The following is a 19,886-nucleotide window of genomic DNA, read 5'->3' on the forward strand; positions in this document are numbered from 1 at the left end:
TTGTGATGAGAGAAAGGAAGATTGAATCTACAGAGACACCGTGAAAGTGCACAACTCCAGAGGCCTTTAGGAAGAAGTGTGCCAGTGCAAATAATGCAATAGATGGTGTGTATTACAACAGATGCTGAGTGACTCCAGTCCAAGTGTCTGCCATTTCCCCTGGAAAGAATAACTGGTTGGGTGCCATTGTAGTAAGGGGCCAATTGAACATGGACCTCAGAGCAGAAATGGCCTGGTTTCATCTCAGGGAGCTCAATGTTAAAATCTCACAGTGATTGGGTGAATGAAAACAACAGGAGACATCCAGGTCAGGGAGCTGTGGTTATGCTGGCAATAGATACTCAGACTGTTGTAAACTAAAGGACTCGGTCCCCAACCTCATGACCAGAGGCCAGGTTCAACCTGAATTTCCATGGAAATGAAAGTCCCAGAACTGGAACTAATCCTACTGCTGGCTTGCTGGGTTTATTCAGTACAGATCTGGGCTCTGACTGCCTCCCTTGTCTACCAGTGAGAACAGAGTCATCCCTTAAATTTGACACTACCACAAAACTATAGACCATAGAGGATAACCACAGGCTTGAAATCAGAGAGAAGTTTCATTTTTGTCTTTGCTCTTTATCTTATTTTTCTCACTGCTGAGATAAAATGCCTGACACTCAAAGTTAAAGGAGGAAAGTTTTATTTGGCTCACAGTTTATGGGAGGTTTCAGTTAATACTTGGCTGGCTCCAAGACAGGGTGGCATGCCAGAGAGGGATCACAGAGGAGAAACAGTGGAAGGCAGAAAGCAGCAAGGCATCAAGATCCAAGTGACAATACCAGCTTCTTACTGTCCCATTATATTCTATCCCATCAAACCAATCAATGTATTAATTTGACAATCATGTACCCTTAATCTCAGCAGCATACACCCTAGATCCAACCAACTCTGAAGAAGCCCCACCTATGACTGACCCCATGAGGCTTTGGGAGTATGTCTAGAAAAAAGGCATAACACTTGGACCTTAGTAATTAAAAAAGAATATAAAAAACTACTAACAAAGAAAAGGTAACATCCTGAACTATTCTCTGCTGAATTATACAAGAACTTCAGAGAAAATCTAATGCCACTCCTCTTCATGTTCTTTATTGAAATTGAAAGGGAAGCAATTATCCTAAACTCAGTCCTGGAAGCAAGCATTACCCTAACACCAAAACCTGTGGAAGACCCAACCAAAAAAGAGAACTAGAGTCCAGTCTCTTTAATGAACATAGATTCAAAAATCCTCAATAAGAAACTAGGAAACAGAATGCAGCAAATCATAAAAAATATTATACACCATGATCAAGTAGAATTCACCCAAGGGACGTAGAGGTGGTTCAACATACACAAATCAATAAATTTTACACCATATTAACAGATCCAAAGACAGAAATCACACGATCATCTCAACAGATGCAAAAAAAGCACTTGACAAAGCCTAGCACCAATTCATCATAAAAACACTAGAGAAAATTGGAATAAATGGGCCTCATTTCAATCTGATAAAAGCCACCTATACCAGTAGAACAAGTAATATAATAAAAGGTCAAAAACTGGTAACTTTTACTATAAAATTAGGAACAAGACAAAGATGTCTGCTCTCAGCACACCTGATCAATGTAGTTCTGGAAACACTAGCCAAAGCAATTATACAAGAGAAAAAATATGAATGGGAAAGGAAGGATTAAATTATTATTATTTGATGATGACATAATATTTTACATAGAAAACACCCAAACTCCACCAAAAAAACTCCTAGATTTAATAACCTAATTTGGTAACATAGCAGGATTCAGAATCAACACTCAAAAATAAATAGCATTCCTGTACATGAATAAAAAACTCATGAAGAGAGAAATTAGGAAAGCAACACCTCTCACAATAGAATTAAGAAAAGATGAAATACTTAGAAATCAATCAAATGAAGAAAATAAAAGGTCTTTACACTGAAAACTACAGTACTCTGAAAAAAGAGATTGAAGAGAATATCAGAAAATGGAAAGATATCCCCTATTCCTCAATAGATAGAACCAATATAATGAAAATGGCCATACCTCCAAAAGTGTTACACATACTTAATGGAATTCCAAGCAAAATACTAATAGCAGAAATACTTCATAAAACTAGAGTAATCAATTCTAAAATTCATGTGGAATGAGGAGGGACCTAGAATAGCAAAAGCAATTTTGGGCAACAAGGGAAAGGCAGGGGCATCACAATTCCCAATTTGAAGTTATACTACAAAGGTACTGTGATCAAGTCAGGATGATACAGGCAAAGAAACAGGTCCAAGGATCAATGGAACAGAATAGAATATGCCCAAACAACTCCACCCATGCTCAATTACCTCATTTTTGACAAAGACGAAAGAGTGATAGCATCTTTAATATTTGTTGTGGAAAAGCTATCTTTCCACATGCTAACTATTAAGCCAAGAACCATATCTCTCACCATGCACCAAACTAAAATTGAAATGGATCAAAGATCTATATATAAAAAAAGAGATACTTAATCTACTGGAAGATAGAATAGGTAAATGTTGAAGACATAAATGTAGGCAAAGACATTAAAGAACAAACCCCCCAGTTTGTAATAGCTAAAGCTTAGAAACAGCCCAAGAGACCATCAACTGGAAACTGGATAAAGAAGATGTGGGTTTTTTATATAAAATGGAGTACTACTCAGCCATAAAGAATGAGAAACTAGTCATTTATAGCTAAATGGATGCATATTGAGGCCATACTCTTAAGTGAAATAAATAGGACACACATGTGTAAATACCAAATAGTTTCTCTGGTGTGAAGAACTGGAAGTGTAAATAAGGATTAAAAGGATTAATAACTAACAATTGATACTTTGAAAAAGGAGACGGTCCAAAGGGGTAGGAGTGGTGGGAAGAGATGGGGAAAGGAAAGAATGGAAAGGAAAAATTATGAGAAAAGAAAAAAAAATGGAAACAAAGTCTATGTAAATAGGGAAGGGTGGAGGGGTGAAGGGCACACAGGTAATGGGGAAAAAATAAGAACCAAGATGCATCATGTACAGGTACAAGCACCCAATGATAAATGTAAATGTATTGTATACATAAAATGGACCAATAAAATAATTTAAGCAAAAAAAGAGAGAAATAATTGCAATTAGTAAATCTATACATTTTCAGTACAAACATAATTTTTCCCAATTATTTTTGATCCTTTGTTGAATCCATGCGTGTATAACCCATAGACATGAAGGGCTGACTGTGTAAATGTAGATACAGATAGATATGTAGATGTGGCCAAATGGAGATGTTAGTATAATATATGTTATCATTGTATTGACATAAATACAAAAGATTTTGCATTCTTGAAAAAGTTATTAAAAAATTTTAAACTCAGAAAAAAAGAACAAAAACTCCAATCTCACAGGCAATATTACAAAGGATCAACACCTGTGATCACAGATTAAAAAGACTTTCCACAGCAAACGAATCCACCAATAAAACCAAGAGACAATTCACAGAATGGGAAAAAATATTTACCATCTACTGCTCAGACAAAGGACTAATATGTAAAATACATGAAAGAAAGAAATGAAAGACAAAATATGAGAAAAGGAAAAATGCAAACAAAGTCTTTGTAAATAATGAGGGGAGGAAGAATTTGAAGGCAGGGGAATGGGAAAAAAATAAAAACCAAGATATAGGATGTTAAGGTACAAATTCCCAATGATGAATGTCATGATATTGTATACCTAGAATGCACCAACAAACTTAATTAATTAAAAAAAGGAACTTAAAAAAACCAGATCCAACAAATATAAAGATGAAAATCCAAAAATGGGCATCTGAAATGAATAGATACTTCTCAGATGAAGTTACCAACACCAAATAAATACACGAAAACTTGTTCAGGATCACTGGTCATTTTGGAAATGCAAATTAATACAAGGTCAGATTTCACTTCATTCTAGAAAGAATGATTATTATGAGGAAATCAACCAATAACAAATGCTGGCAGGACTATGTGAAAAACAGAACCCTTCTCCATTATTTGTGGGAGTGTAAACTACTACAACCAGTATGGAAATCAGTACATAGATTCCTCAAAAAACTAAAATTAGAGGTTCTACTTGACCCAACTATTTGGGGAATAGTTTCTTCAGGAGTTTAAGCTTCATATCTCAGTGATGTATGCATACCCATGTTTATATCAGTACACTTTATAATAGCTAACTCTTGGAAGCAATGTATATTCCCATCAATAGATGAATAGATAAAGAAGATGTAGCTTTTACATACAATGGAATACTATTCTGTGGACATTTTTAGGTAAATGGATGCACCTTGAGACAATAATTTGGAGTGACATAACTCAGACATACAAGTTTTGAGAAGTAGGAAGAATATTTTCAAATGGGAAGTGGAACAATTGAGGGTGGATGAGGAAGGGAAGAAAGGGAAAATGAAGAAAAGAGAATAAAAGGAAAAATGGAAACAAAGCTTTTGTAAATGAAGAGAGAAGAAGAGAATGGGAAAAAATAATTAAGATATATTATGCACAGGTATAAATTCCCTGTGGCAAATGTGTTCATTATGTATGGCAAACATGTACTAATAAAAATCCATTAAAAATAGATCTAGATACATTCTTGAAATGTCATGTAAAAATAATTTGACATGAAAAATACAGTGAATTGTAAAATGTAAAGTAAAAGAAAAAGTAAAATGTAAAGGAAAAGGATGACAATATCTTGCATGTAAGGTTAAAAAAATGATTGCTTAAAAAAGAAAATGAAGGCATCATTTTTATATAAAAGATGAAAAATTGATTTTTATCATGATTAAAACATGTTCTTCAGAAAATATTAAAATGCATGTCTCAGGAGATATTTGTCATGCATGGGTAAGAATGTAAAACTTCACATATTGTGTAAATAACTATGAAATCAATAGAATAGGAAAAACGATAAAATACATGAAATTGAGATAGATTTTTGCTATAGAACATAATGTTTAATTATTAAATAATACTGAGAAAAACTCAAGTTAAAATTGTAACATATTTTTATTAAATATTGATAAAGATTCCCAATGATTAATTATAGTCAATTGAAAAAACAATAGATTAAATTTTTTATAGTATTTCTTTCTAAAAGATTCACCCTAATCACAAAGAATATACATTCTTTTCTAGGAATGCTGAATAATTCTGCGTGGGCTGGTTTAATACCATAGTCCTCCTCATTGAACATGCCAGCAGCTTTGAAGGCTTTTGTGTGATTTCTTCATCAGTAGAAACAGGCTTACACTCAAGCAACCATGTCAAAGGGACCTGCAGTTGGCACTGACCTTGGCATGACCTACTCCTGTGTGGGTGTCTTTCAGCATGGGAAGGTGGAGATTATCGCCAATAATCATGATTTAGTTTCCCTGATCCACCCCAAGTTACATCGCTTTTACCAACACTGAACTACTGATTGAAGATGCTGTGAAAAATCAAGTTGCAATGAACCCCACCAACACAGTTTTTGATGCCAAGTGTCTGATTGGATGAAGATTTGATGATGCTGTAGTCTAGTCTGATATGAACCATTGGCCCTTCATGGTGGTGAATGATGCAGGCAGACCCAAGGTTCTGGTTGGAAACAAAGGAGAAACACAGAATTGCTATCCAGAAGTGTCTTCTATGGTGCTGACAAAGATGAAGGAAATTGCTGAAGCTTATCTTGGAAAGACTATTACCAATGCTGTGGTTACTATGCCAGCTTACTTTAATGACTCTCAGTGTCAAGCAACCAAAGATGCTGGAACTATTGCCGGTCTTAATGTACTTAGAATTATCAATGAGCCAACAGCTGCTGTTATTGCTTATGGCTTGGACAAAAAGTTTGGAGATGAAAGAAATATGCTGGTTTTTTATTAAGAAGGTGACACTTTTGATGTGTCAATCCTCACTATTGAAGATGGAATCTTCGAGGTGAAATCCACAGCTGGAGACAGCCACTTAGGTGGAGAAGACTTTGTCAACCAAATGGTCAATCATTTTACTGCAGAGTTCAAGTGCAGGCATAAGAAAGACATCAGTGAGAACAAGAGAGCTGTCCACCATCTCTGTACTGCATGTGAACGAGCTAAGAGAACTCTCTCTTCCAGCACCCAAGCCAGTATTGAGATTGATTCCCTCTATGAAGGAATCAACTTCTATACCTCCATTACTTGTGCTCAATTTGAAGAGTTGAATGCTGACCTGTTCCATGGCACTCTGGACCCTGTAGAGAAGGCTCTTCAAAATGCCAAACTAGACAAGTCACTAATCCATGACAGTGTCCTGGTGGGTGGTTTTACCCATATCCCTAAGATCCAGAAGCTTCTACAAGATTTCTTCAATGGAAAAGAATTGAATAAGAGCATCAACCCTGATGAGGCTGATGCTCATGGTGCAGCTGTTCAGGCAGCCATTCTGTTTGGAGATAGGTCTTAAAATGTTCAAGATTTGCTGTCTTGGATGTCACTCCTCTTTCCCTTGGTATTGAAACTGCTGGTGAAGTTATGACAGTCCTCATCAAACGCAATGCTACCATTCCTACCAAGCAGACACAGACCTTCACTACCTACTCTGATAACCAACCTGGTGTGCTTATTCAGGTATATGAAGGTGAGCGTGCCATGACTAAGGATAACAACCTGCTTGGCAAGTTTGAACTCACAGGCATACCTCCTGCACCCAATGGTGCTCCTCAAATTGAGGTCACCTTAGATATTGATGCCAATGGCATCCTCAATGTCTCTGCTGTTGACAAGAGTACAGAGAAAGAGAACAAGATTACCATCACTAATGACAAGGGCCATTTGAGCGAGGAGGACATAGAGTGTATGGCCCAGGAAGCAGAGAAATACAAAGCTGAAGATGAGAAGCAACGGGATAAAGTGTCCTCCAAGAATTCACTGGAGACCTATGCTTTCAGTATGAAGGAAACTGTTTAAGATGAGAAACTTCAGGGCAAGATCAATGATGAAGATAAACAGAAGATTCTTGATAAGTGTAATGAAATCATCAATGATCTGGATAAGAATCAGACTGCAGAGAAGAAAGAATTTGAACATCACCAGAAGGAGCTGGAGAAAGTCTGCAATCCCATCATTACCAAGCTATACCAGAGTGCAGGCGGCATGCCTGGAGGAATGCCTAGGGGCTTCCCTGGTGGTGGAGCTCCTCCTTCTGGTGGTGCTTCCTCAGGGTTTACCATTGAAGAGGTTGATTAAGCCAACCCTAAGTATAGATTTAGCATTGTTCCACACAATAAAACATTGAAGGCTCTAAATTTATAGCAAATTCTTTGGCAGTTGTTAAAGTTTAACTGCTACAGTAAAGTACTGGGCATTCTCAATACTTGAACATGAAACATGTGCACAGAGAAAAGATAACATTGCACTTATAAGCACTGTATTATAAGTGGAAATGCAATGTTTTCAATAAGCATATTTAAAATTGGCACCATAAAAATACCATAGTTCTTTTGTATTAGGGACTCTGCTAGCTGAATGTTTCAGTGTTTAAGGGAAAAAAGAATGCTAGCTAGATGACATAATACTGATATGATTCATTTTTCAGTGCTTTATTCAAATCCTTTTAGTAACTACAGTTGAATATAAAGTATATTATGTTTAGTTATATAATTGAAATTGAAAAACACATTTAATCATAGCTGCATCTGCAGGTGTACATGCATACACAAAGACACATCTCTTCAGATATTATTCTGGTCTTCTCATTTGTATAATGAAGAATCATTCATTTATTCAAGTGAGTTTTATTGAATACATATCATATACCAAAGACTATAAAGGCCTTTAGGATATAGAAGTACTATGTCTTAACCTAAGAAAATTTTAGAGAGGGAATGCGGAGTTCATAGTCTGTTATCATACTCAATATTCATGATCCCTTCTTTCAAACTGTGGCTTTTGTTTCCACACTTCTTTTCTAATATTGTGTATAATGACAAAAATATTAATTACTTAAAATAGTAAGATTGGTAGAAAATTTTATATATACATATATACGGTATTGATATGAGACAAGGTATATATAAAATAAAAATGTCCAATTGAGTGAAAAAATTATTACTGATTTTTTTCCTTAAATCCTTTTATTGGTACATTTTAGGTATACAATATGTTTACATTTATCATTGGGTGCTTGTACCTGTACATGATGTACCTTGGTTCTTATTTTTTCCCCATTACCTGTGTGCCCTTCACCCTCTCCACCCTCCCCTATTTACATAGATTTCATTTCCTTTTTTTTCTTTTCTCATAATTTTTCCTTTCCTTTTCCCTTTCCCCTTCCCCTCCTGCTTCCCCATCCCTTTGGACCTTTTTTCCTACTTCAAATTATCAATTATTCATTTTAATCATTTTAATCCTTATTTATACTTTCAGTTTCTCACATTAGAGAAACTATTTGGTATTTACACATGTTGTCCTATTTATTTCACTTAAGAGTATGGCCTCAGTATGCATCCATTTAGTTATAAAGGTCTCTAGTTTCTCATTCCTTATGGCTGAGTAGTACTCCATTTTATAAAAAAGAACACATCTTTATCCAATTTCCAGTTGATGGGCACTTGGGCTGCTTCCAAGTTTTACCTATTACAAACTGTGCCACTATAAACATGAGTGCACATATATTGCTGTGGTATGATTCTTTTAATTCTTTTGGGAAGATCCCCCCCCAGGGGAATAGCTGGATCAAATGGGACCTCTAGCCCTACTTCTGTGAGGTATCTCCATACTAGAGGAAAGATAGCCTATTTGATAAATGGCATTGGAAAAACTGGATTTCAACCTGCCAAAGATTAAAACTAGACCCATACCTATCACCATGTACTAAACTAAGATCAAAGTGGGTTAAAGATCTAAATATTAAGACAGAAATATTATTGACTTTTAATGCCTTGTACTAATCTATAATTGGGAATGTACAATTTTCACCTTATATCTTGCTTCATTGATTTTAGATGTTTAAATTCCATAATTATATTTTGATTTATTGGCATGAAATCAAATCTTAAATCATTTTGAAATAGTTACATTCTGTGGTGCTATAATAGATGCACAAAATCCAATTAAACTGATATTTTTATATTAACAGAGTACATCCTATATCTTTACAATACTCTGTTCAATCTTTTCAGTGCTCCATCTCTGGTATGATTACATAATATTTTAGTATGCCTAAGGAATATCAAATTATCTCCAGCTTCTTAATGTAATTTTCTTCACAGTAAAAATTTATTTTCCAAGTTGCACCTAGGAAAATACAAAATACAAAATGGAAATTATTTTAGGATTAAATATTAAAACTATTAAAATTTAATCTCATCACTAATTTTAACCTCAGTGTCTTTGCTATTACAAAATAATATGTGTTTTCTTCATAGATTTTATAATTTCTTAATAAGTTAAATCTTATGAAATGATATTGTGCTTTTGGAAATTCACTATCATAATACATGGCAATAAGTGATAATTACATCAAAAAAGTATTAATGGAATCAGAGATACCAAACTTGAATCCCAGTATAATCACATTACCTTACCCAATTTCCTAAAGTTTTATTTAACTTTGTTTTCTAACTTTAAGTATAGCTTTGTTTGTGAGGAATTTTAAAAAGTCAAAATGGATACTATTTACATTTGTAAATATTTGATATAATTCATCAAAATTTATAAAGTGATAGATAAGATTTTTTGACACTCTATTTGTATTAAAGGCAACTCATGGAATAAATCTCACTAAATTGGTATTAAAAACTATGATTGGAATAAAATATTTCTGCAGTATGACCTCTTTTATTACATTCTTGAGGGAATAACAGATTAGATTTTAAAACTCTGCTCTCTGGATTCTTTCAAATAATTTTGTAGGGAATCATTTCAATTTTATTGAAAATAATACTAAAATTTACATCATTTTTGATAATTCTCTCAAGTAATATGCATTACATTATAAAATGATGAACATAATTTAGTACCTGAGGCCCTTGAATTTCTAATCAAAGAAATAAGTGGTGCATTTCATTAATTTTTTTTAAAATTTTATTTTATTGATACATTTTAGGTAGACAATATAATTAGGTATATAATATAATCATTGGAAATTTGCACTGTTACATAATCTCTCTAGGTTCTTATTTTTTCCCCCTTCGCCTGCCCTTTATATTTACAAACACTTTGTTTACATTTTTTTGTTTTCTCATATTCATTAATTTCATTAATTCTTACCAAAAGAATTACCATTTTAAATAGTATGAAGAAAGTTATAAAACAAATTGAGAAGAAACTGGAGAAAATAACTTTATTTCACAATATTATAAAATTACACAAATTTATATAGACCTTTCTAATTAGTAAATTATATTTTTAAATAATTTCTAAAATTAGGAATAAATTTGGATTCTTGATAATTAAAGATCAGTTTCATGTTCTATTATGTTCTAGGCACTATTACTGTGAAGGATATAATGAGATCAGAATGGAAGGACCATATTTTGGATGAAGGTACTGTGTAGGTGAGAAAGATATGGACCATTATGTGCTAAAGGGAGGGATGCCGTTAGCCTCCAAATAGGACCTCAATAATCCTGCCTAGTAAGGATCATGTAATTTTTTAGGTTGCATTCACATTGTATCAGTTTGTTTTCTACTTCATCAATAGAATATGCCAAAGTAATAATTTGCATTTTTGAAATCAGATTATGAAAAATACTGCAGGTTCTTGTATTTTATTTATGCCCACTCCTGGGTTTTTCTCAGATTGGAGGAAACCTGCTACCATACCATGAGCAAACTTGCATGTTAGGAAATGTATATCCTTATAGGAAATGAATCTCCTGAACAAGACCCACACAAGTTGAGCTTTCAAATGACTGAAACTTTAGCCAATAGTTTGATTATAGTGTAACTTTCTGAATGACCTTGAGTCACACCATTTAGATAAAATACACCAGGATTTCTGACCCTTAGAAATTTAGAGGAGAAATATTTGTTTTTTTAAGTTGCTTAATTTTATTTTTAAATGTAACAACAGATAACTAGTAAACTTTTTAGAAACAAGTGAAACAAATTGTTTACAGAGCACTACAATAAATGGTGCAATAGCATAAGTTTTACACATATGATATTTTCATACTCTTGAATAGATGCTGTCTAATTCTGCGCTTGGAAATTAAGTGTAGTTTTAAATAAATTACAAAATTATAAACTACAAGATCATTTGTCCAAGAAAAATGTACCAGATGCTTAGTTTTTAGATAAAAATCAGACTCAAAGCTTCCAGAAAATGACAAGACCAAGTATTTAAAGCAATTATTTCTTAGTTTATCAGAATCCTTAAATTATATTCACTGAAGATACCAGTAAAGAACTCTTGGTTCACCAACAACAAACACCTAAGTCTTTAATATTTCCACTGACTTGACATATTGTAAAAAATGGGATAATCCAGTGATAGTAGAACTTTTAAGGACCAAGTTCCCAAACTGCAACTCAAAAGCCACTATTTATCCCAAAGTGCTAGCACTGTAATTAAATCTGGATATTGAGTTGTTAGTTTAGGGAAAAAAACCTCACATATTAACACCTTCTCTTAAAAGAAAAACACAGTAACATGCTTGCAATGATACATACAGATTTTTATTGAAATGTGAAAGTTTGTATTTGGCTTGCCTTTGTACACTTAATGTGATCCTTGCTGTTGTATGTATGCTGATGATTTGTCAAACCTTGGCTCATACTTCATTAGTTTGAGAGCAACACATGCAGCACTCAGGTCATCTTGTTAGCCTGTTTTTTTAAAAAATCCAATTTGATATACTTCAACTATGAAAATAACTGCTCACAGCATAAGATGATCCAAGCAAAATAAGAAAATCAAGCAAAATACTTTCATTGACTTAAAATTATTTGGCAGAGATTACCACATGTTAAGGATTTACTTTCAGAACTACCAACTGTGCTGTCCTTTGCCATCACTTAACACCTTATCTTCTCAAGTGTTTTACACAGGTCATATGATTTCTTTTTTCAGGTAGTGCTTTCTTGAAATTCTAATAATGCCATTTCCATATTTTCAAAATCTAACCAGCCTAACCAGGAAAAATCTAATTCTTCAAATTTAGCTCTGTCTGAAGAAGTAAGGAAACATAGGATTGTCTCCATCTTATGGAATTGTAAATATCTGTTATTAAAATTTTCCTTCACAGCTACTACAATGCTAGAAAATTCCTTTTAGATTTCATAGTGGCTTGTAGTATTGTCTGCACATGTAGAAGTTTCTAAATACAGTTTTAGATTTGGAAAATATCTTAGCTGCTCAATTTCAAGGTGTCTTTCAAAAAACCTGCACTTTTCTCTCAAATGTTTCACTATCACAAAACATTCTTTCTTCTGTTTTCCCTACAACTTGTAGTTTTTCATTCAGTACATTTAAGTGTAGTATAAATTCTGTAAAAATTCATGAGGTTGTTAAGCTAGGCCATAACAGTGAGCTGTGGACATTCCTGTCCTTTTTCATTCATCAACAATCTAATTTAATCTAATCAGCCTACAAATATCTCCTGATTTCATCCTCTGCTTTGCCACTGGAGATTATTGTATATAAATAAAATAATATTCTGTTCCTGAATCTCATTAATAAGTGCTTGCATCTCAAAAATTAAGAGAATGAGGAATGAAGTAATTCACAATTTTTGTGAGACCTTTCAGGATATAATCTAATATTTTGCTGTTTTTCCTGGCACAAAGAGCTTCTTGATGTAGAGTTCAATGTAACTGGATGTTTTGATTCTTTAACAATTAACTGCAAGAAATCAGATAATGCCCCCCACCATGCAACAAGTCCTATCACTAGTAAATGAAACCACTTTGTCTTGTCTTATGTTTTGTAACAACAAAAACATCCTCCATCATAGCACTGTAGCTCTCCCTGTGTTCTTCTAGACAAAGACACCAGTTTCTCCAGCTCTTCTCTCATGATGCCTCCAACAGCCTAACACAAAATTAGTGCTAGCTTGCATGATGAGTTACATCTGTGCTTTTGTCCAAGCACATGTAGTAACAAGCAGCCTTTTTTTTTTTTTTTTTGGTACCAGGGATCGAACTCAGGTCTTTGCAACAGGCTGCTTTTTATAAGTCAGTAGTGAGTTGCTGAGTAACAACCTTTGCACAGGCTTCAATCTTTAACAGCATTTCTTCTAAGTGCCATTTTTAGAAATTCCTTGCATAATTTTATCCTTCTTAGGGAAATCATGAAAAAGGGAATTACTCTCAGACAACACAATAAATGATAAAATCCCCAGCAGAGAGGAGCTTACAATGCTTTGCTCTGCACAGTGAAATTTAAAAGCTTGAATCTGTCAGATGACTTGTTTTAGAAAGATAGTTGCAAAACTTAAGAAACTGAGAATATTTCCTCAATTTCTCTTCAAGAAACTCTTTCACCAAGTTTGGCAATACTTTTGTGGTTGGTGTCTAAGTGTTGTCTGACATTTGATGTGTGACACACAACACTTTCACTACCCAGAATACATAATGCTTTTCCATTGCATTCAATCACTCCAAATGTCTCTGTCCAGGACTCTTGGAATGACTTTCCACTGTTTTCAGTTTTGCTTTTTTTAGTGTATTCATTTTTTGGTGTTGAAGGTTTAGAGTTTACAAAAATACAAAATTTAAAAAGATAAAGCACCTAATACAAATATATCACTATATCAAAAATAGTTAATATTATTAGTTAACACTGAAGAATTGGATATTGCCTTAATCAACAATCTATAGCAGTGATTCTCAGCTAAGATTACTCTTAAATTTGTTGACCGGCAGCACAACCACTGACTATCAGCTTTTGGCCTTCTCTGAAAAAAACATCTGAGTGCATTTCCTACCTTGTGGAGAATTCTACTAAAATTACAGCCAGTCCAAGAAAACATATATATGAAATATACAGCAAATATACATGGAGATATATATATATATTATATTATATCACAATATGCCAGGGGTATCAGTACAACGTCAAAAGAATCAATATCTTAATTAGGACATCTCTTTGCTGCATTTTAGGCATTAAATTTTAATTTTTCATAAGAAAACTCAAAGCTAAAATCTTCTGTTAATAAAATAAATGCATTAAAACTCACAACCAGTCCTATCTGTCTGTCTGTCCATTTATCTATCACTGGCTGCTCACTGACCAGTCATGCAAAATCTTGGAAAAGTCACAGCCAATGAGTTGCAGCTTGTGACATCATTCTCTGCCACCACTACTCCTTTCCAACTATGCACATGTCCCCTAGGTGCACTGTTATCCAATGATCAGTTGCTGGGGAAATGTTGAGTAAACTTGGGTTGTATGCTTATAGGGGGCACACATGCCATAGATGTGCCATACATGCCATGATGGGATAACCAGTCTATGGCCCATAACCCTAACTATGAAGAGGAGACACAGTTGTTTCTTATGATTCAGCTTGCAGGATTGGAATGAACCAAGGTTTTGACAAAATACATTAGTATTAAAATCTGGGACTGATAAAGACAAAGAGTCAAGGGAGGTCTGATATCTCCCTCCATTTTAAGAGCTCTGCTTCCCAACTGTTGTGTCCATTTTTCAATTGTTTCCTGATAGAACTGTGCATCTTTCTAAAATAAAATGGTTATGCTCCCACTCTGATGATAAGGTTATAACAGACCAATTTATTCTGTAAAGCAGAGAGTGTAACTCTGTGAATCAAGGAGCAGGAAAACTAATACCTCAGCTTTTATGTGAAGCAATTTTCAGTGCATAGCTGAAATGAAGAGGCCAAACAAACCATAATAAGTTTGAATTTGTGAAGGCCAATAAGGCTGGAATATAAATAAAAGAATATGTGGAACCATACAAAGAAACAGAGAAAAGGGCCTTCAGAAACTTCTACGGATAAACCCTAAAACTTTAGCCCAATGGACAATTATGCAAGGATTGGGTGAAAATCCATGAAGTCCTAGCAAAGAATCACATCAAGCAAAGAAAAGTTACTTGGGAACTATTATCTAAAACTTTCCTGAAGTCTACAAATGGCGAGGGATAATTCAAGTTCTCACCAAATGGAATGAACAAATCATTATAAATTCAAGGATCTTTTGCTTGCAGTTCCAGAAGTGTAGTCTGTTATGTGGGCATGAAGTACTCTAAAATGAACACTCTAGAGCTGTCCAATGTCCTTTCCAAAAACCATGTTAAAATCAAGTTTCCTATAATAAAACAGACCCAAAAGTGAATACATGTGTCAGAGACAAAGAACAACACTCTTGGAAAAATGTAGAAAAAGTAGTATAAGTTGTAATATTTATAATGGCCATACTTGATAAAATTAATGTGCATATGAAGATATAGACTTATATGCCCAGGTAAAAATCAGCCAATAAAAGCAGAAAGAAATGATAAACCAAGTGTTTTTGGAAAATGCCTGTAATTCTAGCACATTAGAAGATTAAGAAAGGAGTAAAATAAGTTTGATTCACACCTGGGCATATTATCAAGACCTTGTCTCAAAAAAGCAAATGAAAATATATAAACAATTGAGGACATAGCAGTACAAAGCCCCTGTGTTCAATTCATTCCCAGTACCAAGTAAAAGAGAGAGTGATCATAAAATTAGAAGAAAAATATGGATGTTATAAATATGCTCAAATATCTAAAGATAAATATGAACATAATTAGAATATCAATTAAAGATACAAAAAGAAAAGTAATGATAACCCTTGAGAGTGATGTTTCACTGAATTATACTAATGGTACTTTGGAGAGTGTTGAAATCATCACTGAATTTGAAGATATAAAAATAAAATTAAAATGAACCATTGAAATTCAGTAATAACCTTGGTTCATAAAAACTTCTGTTCATGAACAATTTAGTTTATGAACAGAAGCACTGGGCAAAATTTTGTTTCCACTGGTAAACTCCACATCAAATGATGAACATGACTGTGGCCATCTTTGTGACATGACCATGAAAGTGGCTATTTTCCTCAGAATCTTGGAATAAATTAAGTTTCTGAAGTGAGGTACAACTGTGATCTAATGATTTGTAATTATGTAAGAAAGTAATATATACAAAAAGGGAGAAGCAAAGGAAGGAAGGAAGATAGGAAGGGAGTTGCATTAAATTGAATAGACAACAAAATACCAAATATGATAAATACTATAAAATCCCGAACAAAGAAGTTAAAATAAATCTGAATCATGATAAATTCAAAGAATATTACAAATATGTACATAAATAGAAATTTTCTAAAAAAGATTTAGGATAATTACTAGAAGCAAAGGCAGAAAAACTTTTCACTATTTTCTGAAAAGTTGATAGACTTCTCAAAAGTGATTCAGTAGCCGTCCCACCACTCGCAGCACAGAGGAAAGGGCTTTTGGGTGGCCAACTGTCCCACTGCACCCTGCCCAGAAGAAGGGGCTTCCAGGTTGCTATCCATCCCACTGCTTCTGGCCCAGAGGTAGGGGCTTCTGAGCAGCTGTGCCACTTCTCCTGGTCCAGAAGAAGGGGCTTCGAGGCCACCATCCCTCCCACTGCTCTCAGCCCAGAGGAAAGGGCCTTTGGGCCAACATCTGTCCCACCACTCCCAGCCAAGAGGAAGGGGCTTCCTGGCCACCATGCATCCCATCGCTCCCAGCCCAGAGGAAAGGGCTTTTGGGGCATATTCTGTCCCACTGCTCCAGGCCCAGAGGAAGGGGCTTCTGGGCTGCCATCCATTCTGCTGCTCCTGGCCCATAGGTAGGGGCTTCTGAGCTGCCGTCCCACTGCTCCTGGTAAAGAGGAAGGAGATTACCAGCCACCATCCCTCCCACCACTCTCAGCCCAGAGGAAAGGGCTTTTAGGCCCCCTTCTGTCCCACCACTCCCAATCCAAAGGAAGGGGCTTCTGGGCCACCATCCCTACTGCCGCTCCTGGCCCCTGCCCAAACTCTTCCAGCTCAGAGGAGGAGAGCTGAAAGGGCGCCAATAGCAACCCCCCTGACTCTCCAGTCAAAAGGAAAAAACATGTAAATAAGTTTCAAAACCAGACTTCCAGATCACCTACAGCAGCCCCAAAGGGAAATGAGATGGAACATTCTGATACTCAACCACCTGGACACATTGAACTAGCAACAAAAGGGGATCTGGAAAAATGAAATCAGAAATAATTTCTCAGATAACAGGAGAGATTATGCTCCTAGTGCAAGACATGATTAATAAATCTTGAGAGAAGCTGAAGAACATGATGGAATGCCAACATAGGGAACAAACGGAATCCATAAAACAGATGCAAATAGATTTCCAGGAGATGAAGAACTCCACTGAAAGCATACACAGCAGAATGAGCCAATGTGAGGACAGAATTTCAGATATAGAAGATAAGATTGCAATTAATGACCAGGAAAAGAAAGATTGCTTCAAAATTATAAGGGAACATGAGAAATCAACCCAGCAGCTGCTAGACCATGCAAAGAAGAACATAAGAATGATTGGGCTCAATGAAAAAACAGGAAAGAATGCAGGTGACATAAAAAACTCTTCACAGAAATAATGGCAGAAAACTTCTCAAGCAGGGGAAAAGAACTTGACATACAGATAAGTGAGGCATATAGGACTCCAACTAGCCTTGATCAAAAAAATCTACACATAGGCATATAATTGTTAAGATTCCAGAAACTCAACAGAAGAACAAAGTTCTACAAGCAGTTAGAGAAAAGAAACAAGTCACATACAAAGGAAAGCCCATCAGGATCACAGCAGACTTTGCAACACAAACCATCAAGGCAAGAAGAGCTTGGAGTGACATATTCCAAGCCTTAAAAGAAAACAGCCTCCAACCCAGATTGATGTACCCTGCAAAACTATCTTTCAAAATTGATGGAGAAATAAGATACTTTCATGACAAAGAGTACCTTAGGAACTTAATGAATACCAAACCAGCACTACAAAAACTTTTACACAATATCCTAGGAACAGACATTGAGGATCACAACCCCAGGAAACAAAGAAGAATGAACCCATGTGGCATGACAAGAAATTAAACGTAAAGGGGGAGAACCTCCAAAAAAGAAAAAGTGATGGTAATAACAAGTCAATACGTTTCAGTTATAACCATCAATATTAATGGTCTTAATGCACCAATTAAAAGAAATAGACTGGTAGAATGGGTCAAGATGGAAAATCCAACAGTATGCTGCATACAAGAAACACACTTCATTCAAAAGGAAACACATAGACTGAAAGTTAAAGGGTGGAAAACAATACTCCATGTGACAGGAACCCAAAAAAAAGCAGGAGTAGCTATCCTCTTTGCAGATCAAGTAGAATTCAAACCAACACTGATTAAGAGAGACAAAGAAGGACACTACATCCTTGTAAAGGGAACAATCCAAGAGGAGGAGATGACAATCATAAATATCTATGCACCAAACACTAGTGTGCCCAACTATATAAAACAAATACTAACAGACATGAAAAGTCATATATGCACTAATACAATTGTAGTGGGGGACCTCATCACCCCACTGTCACGAATAGATAGATCAACTAGACAAAAAAAAGTAATGAAATACTAGAACTCAATCAAACTCTTGAACAAATGAACTTAACAGATGTTTACAGAGTCTTCCACCTCACAAAATCAGAATACACATTCTTCTCAGCTGCACATGGTTCATTCTCCAAAATAGACCACATACTCACACATAGAACATGTGGAAGTAAGTGCAAAGGAATTGAAGCTATCCCCTGTATATTATCAGATCATAGTGCAATGAAATTGGAGGTTCATAGCATAAGAAACTGGAAAAATTTCATAAACATGTGGAAATTGAGCAAAACTTCTGAATAACAATTGGTCACAGGGAAATTAAAGAAGAAATCCTACAGTTCCTTCAATTAAATTACAATGACAATACAACATATCAAAGTCTATGGGACACAATGAAAGCAATCTTATGAGGGAAATTCATAGCAGTGAATACTCATATTAGGAAAACAGGGAGAGCCCAATTAAACCACCTAATGCTGAACCTCAAGCTTGTAGAAAAAGAAGAGCAGGATAAACCCAAAGCTCATATAGGGAGGAAATTATAAAGAACAGAGGAGAAATCAATGCAATGGAGACTAAGAGAATGATACAAAAAATCAATGAAGCCAAGAGTTGGTTCTTCTAAAGAATCAACAAAATTGACCAACCCTTAGCCAACCTTATCAGAAAGAGGAAAGAAAAGGCCCAAATCCATGCAATTAGGAATGAAAAGGGTGAAATTACAACAGACCCAGCAGAAATCCAGAGGATCATCAAGACCTACTTCCAGAATCTATATGCCAGTAAGATGGAAAACACAATGAAGAAGACCTAAAAATTTTGAACAACCCAATATCAACGAATGAATTTGAAAATGTAATTAAAAACTTATCAACTAAGTAAAGCCCGGGCCCTGATGCCTTCACTGCTGAATTCTACAAGACATTTACTGAGGAACTACTGCCACTAATGTTAAAACTCTTCAATGAAATTGAAAGGGAAGCAATACTCCCAAATTCATTCCTGGAAGCAAGCATCACCTTGATCCCCAAAGCAGAGAAAGACCCAACCAAAAAGGAGAACTATAGGCCAATCTCACTAATCAACATATGTGCAAAAATCCTTAATAAGATTCTAGCAAATAGAATGCAGAAGATCATCAAGAAGATCATACACCCTGATCAAGTGAGATTCATCCCAGCGATTCAGGGATGGTTGAACATATAAAAATCAATCAATGTAATACATTATATCAATAGAGCCAAGGACAAAAACCATATGATTAT

The 19,886-nt window shown here is 35.1% G+C and overlaps 1 pseudogene; it reads left to right on the forward strand.

The window, feature by feature from the left end:
* The first annotated feature begins 5,323 nt into the window (after nucleotides 1–5,323).
* Nucleotides 5,324–7,382, forward strand: LOC101721274 (heat shock cognate 71 kDa protein pseudogene; annotated as a pseudogene).
* Nucleotides 7,383–19,886: the final 12,504 nt, after the last annotated feature.

Source organism: Heterocephalus glaber, unplaced genomic scaffold (assembly GCF_053883595.1).
Source record: "Heterocephalus glaber isolate CG9 unplaced genomic scaffold, H.glaber_assembly_v1.0 deba00001497, whole genome shotgun sequence".
Taxonomy (NCBI): Eukaryota; Metazoa; Chordata; class Mammalia; order Rodentia; family Bathyergidae; genus Heterocephalus; species Heterocephalus glaber.